The 5,386-nt window shown below is 41.9% G+C and overlaps 1 pseudogene; it reads left to right on the forward strand.

Annotated features, from left to right (window-relative positions):
- Positions 1 to 2,043: 2,043 nt before the first annotated feature.
- Positions 2,044 to 4,037, forward strand: LOC134368943 (DNA (cytosine-5)-methyltransferase 3A-like; annotated as a pseudogene).
- The last annotated feature ends 1,349 nt before the right edge of the window (positions 4,038 to 5,386 follow it).

Here is a 5,386-nt window from a genome sequence, read left to right on the forward strand (position 1 = left end):
TTGTGGGATAATCTAATTTTATGACAACAACTGTTTGTGTGTCATTTTTTTGCATCTTTTGGAAACTCAGGAAACTGCCACGCTGACCAAAACATCAAAAGAGAAAGCAAAAGCAGCACCACTATGCCAAAGCAGAGATCTTTACAGTGAAAGCAAGTGCTGGTAGCTGGGGCCCTGCCAGCAGCCTTCCCTCTGGGGCCTTGCCAACTTGGAAAGGGCAGCCCAAGCTATTCTTTTCAAGACCCTGCCATGGCGTGGACCACAGCACATAAGGGCACACAAATCATTAGTGCACAACATAATGCACTTCCACAGAGTGAATGTACCATGTAACCAACACAGGTCAAGATATGGAACTTTGCCAGCCTTGCATAACCCCCCTTGACTGCACTCCTAAACACTAGCCCTCCTCCAAAGGTAACTACTGTCCTTATTCAATGCCGTAGATTACATATGCTAGATTGGTACTTTATATAACTGGAATCATACATGATGATGTCTTTGGTGTATGTCTTCTTTCACTCAGCATTGTGTTTGTGAGATTCAACTACTTTGTGCAAATCATTTGTTTGCTTATTCTCATTAGTATATGGTATTCCGTGGTAGCAATGTAGCAGAATTTATTTATCCATCTTGTTGTTGATGGACCTTTGAGTTGTTTCCAGTTTGGTGCCAGGTAGGTGGTGTTCCATGTCCTTGTCAATACTTGATATTGTCAGTTTTTAAAGCTTTAACTATTCTAATGGGTGTGTAGTGGCATTCGTTGTGGTTTCCATTTGAATTTACTTAATGCTTAAAAATGTTAAACATCCTTTCATGAGCTTATTGGCTATTCATGTATTCTGTTTTGTAAAGAATTGAAGGCTTTTGCCTATTTTTTGTTAGGTCATTTTTTTTAAAATTCATTTTTGAGTTCTTTATGTATCCTGGAGACAAATATCTTGTCATATACACAAATTGCAAATATTTTCTTCAACTTTTGGCATGACTTCTCAAGGTATCTTTTGAAGAGCAGAAATTTAAAATTTTAATGAGATCCAATTTATTGATTTTTTTCTTTAATTTTTTTGTTCTTTTAGGATTAATTCCTTTTGTGTCATAAGAAATCTTTGCCTCTCCTAAGCATGCAGACGTTTACTCCTGTGTTTTCTTCTGGATGTCTTATAGTTTTAGATCTTATATTTACATTTTTAAAATGGTCTAGAATCCATTTTTAGTTGACTTTTGTGTGTGGTATGAAGTATGGGTTCAAGTTAATTTTTCTGATATGGATATCTCATTGAATGACACTGTTACCTTGGTAGGAAATCATCTGATCATATGTATGTGGGTCTATTTCTGGATTCTCTATTCTGTCCAATTGATCTGTGCTTATCCTTAAACCTATACCACACTGTCTGGATTACTGTAGTTTATTGTAAGCCTAAAATCAGCAAGAGTAAATTCTAGGTACTTTATTTTTCCATACATGTTTCTGAATCAAATACTTCATTTCTACAAAAATGTCTGCTGGAATTTTGACTGGGATTTCACAGTGTCTGATAGTTTGAAGAAAGTTGACTTCTTAACATTATTGACTCTTCCAATCTAAGAACAAGGCATAACTCCCTATTTAGATCTTCTTTAATTTCTGTATGCAGTATTTTGTAACTTTTAGTGTACAGGTTTTGCACAAATTTTCTTGTTTATTTGTTAATATTTTATATATTTTTTGTCAGCACCACACTCACCCAGTGAGCAAACAGGCCATCCCTATATGGGATCCGAACCCGTGGCCTTGGTGTTATCAGCACCACACTCTCCCGAGTGAGCCACAGGCCGGCCCCTTATATTTTTTGGTTTTGTATTATAGGCTGTATTGACTTTAAAATTTTACTTTTGGAGCCAGACGACAGAGGGGCTGCATTTGGCCTGTTGGGGCTTCAGGAGCAGATTTTCAGCAGGAATTATGGGCACATGCTTTGCAGCCAGAAAGATGATTGTGATGCAGTGAAAGGATGGAAGCTCTTCAGTGGGAGAATAACTGGGACTGAGAGTAAAGCCAAAGTAACTGCAGTAATGAATACTGTGGGAGAAAACAAGGGTCCAGGAGTCTCAGACAGTAGAGCAGGCCAGCTCTCCTGCTGTGCAGCAGCCCACTGACCTTCCATCTCCCACTGTGGCCACCATGTCAGGGCCTGTGGAGGTTGATATTAGGGACAAGAATGCCACCAAAGCAACCGATGATGAGCCAGAATATGATGTGACTGGGCCTTTGGCATTGGGAAACTGGTGTGGGGGAAACTGCAGGGCTTCTCCCGGTGGTCTGGCTGCATTGTGTCTTGGTGGATGATGGCCCGGAGCCAAGGAGCTGAAGGCATCCACTAGGTCATGTAGTTTGGAGATGGCAAGTTCTCAGTTTATAGAGAAGCTGATCCTGCTCAGTTTGTTTTGCAGCACATTCTACCAGGCTGTCTACAACAAGCAACCCATGTACTGCAAGGCCATCTGTGAAGTCCTGTAGGTGGCCATCAGCTGTGAGGGGAAGCTATTCCCAGGGTGCCAGACAATGATGAGAGCAACATTGCAAAGACGGTGGAGGTGCAGAACAAGCAAATGCTTGAATATGTCCACAGAGGCTTGCAGCCCTCTGGCCTAAGGGTCTGGAGTCACCAGATGAGGAGCAGAATCCATACAAAGAATTTTATGAACACAAGTGTGTTGAGCCCATGGCAGCTGTCTGTGCACCATCTCTACTAGCCAAAAAGCACCAAAAGAGCACAACAGAGAAGCCCAAGATAAAGGAGATTATTGATGAATACACAAGAGAGTGGCTGGTTTAGGACGTGTGCCAGAAGTGCTGCAACATCAAGGATATTTGCATCTCTTGTGGCAGCCTTAATGTTACCTTGGAGCATTTTCTCTTCATTACAGGGATGTGCCAAAACTGCAAGTACTGCTTCCTGGAATGTGTACCAGTATGACAATGATGGCTCTCAGTCCTACTGCACTATCTGCTGTGTGGGTTGTGAGATGCTCATGTTTGGGAACAACTGCTGCAGGTGATTTTACCTGGAGTGTGTGGATCTCTTGGTGGGGGCAAGGGCTGCCCAAGTGGCCATTAAGGAAGACCTCTAGAACTGCTGCATGTGCAGGCACAAGGTCACTGATGGGTTGCTGTGGTGGCAGGACAACTGGCTCTCTTAGCTCCAGATGTTTGGAGGAATTTGATCCTCCGAAGCTTTACCTTCCTGTCCTAGCACTGAAGACACTATTTGGGTGGGGTCTCTCTTTGATGGGCATTCAGATGGCTGCTACATTGCCTTGGAGGTATGTGAAGATTCCATCATGGTGGGCATGTTGGGGCACGAGAGGAAAATCATATATGTTGAGGATGTCTGCAGCATCGTGTAGAAGCATATTCAGGAGTGGGGCCCATTTGATCTGGTGATTGGGGTTAGTCACTGGAATGATTTCTCCATCATGGGACTGTAGGAGGGTACTGGCTGTCTCTTCTCTGAGTTTTACCACCTTCTCTATGATGCATGCCCTAAGGAGGGAGATGATCGCCCCTTATTCTGTCTCTTTGACAATGTGGTGGCCATGGGCATCAGTGACAAGGGACTTCTTGTGATTTCTCAAGTCCAACCCTGTGATGACTTATGCCAAAGAAGTGTCAGCTGCACACATGGCCTGCTACTTCTGGGCTAACCTTCCCAGTATGAACAGACCATTGGCATCACTGTGAATGATAAGCTGAAGCTGTTGGAGTCTCTGTAGCATGGCAGAATAACCATGTTCAGCAAAGTGAGGACCATTACTACTAGGTTAGACTCCATAAACCAGGAAAAAGACCAGCATTTCCCATTTTCATGAATGAGAAAGAGGACATCCTATGGTGTACTGAAATGGAAATGGTGTTTGGCTTCTCTGTTCACTATACTGACATCTCCAACATGAGCCACTTGGGGATGCAGAGACTGCCAGGCTGGGTAGGGAGTGTTCCAGTCACCCACCACCTCTTCGCTTTGCTGAAGGAATATTTTGCTGATGTGTAAGGGACATGAGGGCAAATTGAGGTAGTGACACAAAGTTAAAAAAACAAAAAACTACAAAACACAATAAAACACCATGAATGTGAGGATGGAGAGAATTATCAGCACTCAGAAGAGAAAAACTAACTTAAAAACCACAGAGGCAGAATTACTAGTGGGCTTTGCTTTGCAAAAAGTGTTGGATATTATCTGCTGATTTTTCAGTGTTAATCGTTAGTCCTATTTAAAAACAAACCAAGCTTCCTTCCCCTCCCAGTTTTCTTTTGCTTTGTTCAAACCTTTTGTTTCCTCTTTTCAGAGGGGTTTTCTGATTGTTTGGGTTTGTTTCTTGCTATGACTGAAACAAGAATATTATTGCAACAAAAATCATTGATTACAAATCAGTAAGATTACCTTGCACAGGAAATATGGGAGAGAGGAAGAAAGGAAATTCTATAGAAATCTTTTATACATGTATATATTTTAAACTATTTATCTTTTTTGGTTGTCTCTAGTCTGATCAGATAGAAGCATAAGCAGGGGAGAGAAAATAGACACTGAGGTTGCAAGAATTCCCTCCCTGCCACTAAACTGTCTGCCAGCACTATTCCTGGTCATGCAAAACAGAACACAACTAGCAGCAGGGAGACAAGAATACCAAACAAGACAATTTTCTACAGTATTTCAGGTGCCTACCACACAGGCACCTGAAGAAAATCAGTTTCTAAAAGCCACAGTTACTCCTCTTTACAGTTTAAATATATATGATAGATATGAGATTTATGTATGTATATAAAAGGTACTGTCAACTACTCTACAATCTGACTTCATCATGGTGCTTTAAAACAGTGAGTTGAGTAAAAACATCGGCTTTCACACTGCCTTATGTGAGAAAGTTTTAACCAAGGATAGAGAAAGGGAGATAGCTTGAAGATGACTTGTTATCTTATCTTGGTGGGTTTTTCCCCTTGGTTTTTAACAAAGTGAAGGAAGAGAATTTGGGAACAGTGTTCTTTTATGACTCCCTCCCAGAAATGTGGTAAGATGGAGTGTTTGGGACTGTGGAAAGCTGAGAGTGGACTTCATGCAGACTCATGCAATAATAACCTTTTGATTTTTTTCCTTAAAGGAGACTCCCTTGGTGAGATGGCAGGGTCAGGAGTCATCATGCCCTTTCCTTAACTTCTCACCTTAGCTGACTTGAAGCCTTCTTGTGGTAGGATCAGAAATAATCCACAGTGTGGGAAACTTGACAGTAGTTAAAAACCCCACAGTTTCAGCGGCTGGGAAGTCCAAAGTCCAGGAAATACATCTGCTGGTGGTGGCTTTACAGTGCTGTGGGCATCTCACATGGCAGAAAATGGTAGAGCAGA

Source organism: Cynocephalus volans, chromosome Y (assembly GCF_027409185.1).
Source record: "Cynocephalus volans isolate mCynVol1 chromosome Y, mCynVol1.pri, whole genome shotgun sequence".
Lineage (NCBI taxonomy): Eukaryota > Metazoa > Chordata > Mammalia > Dermoptera > Cynocephalidae > Cynocephalus > Cynocephalus volans.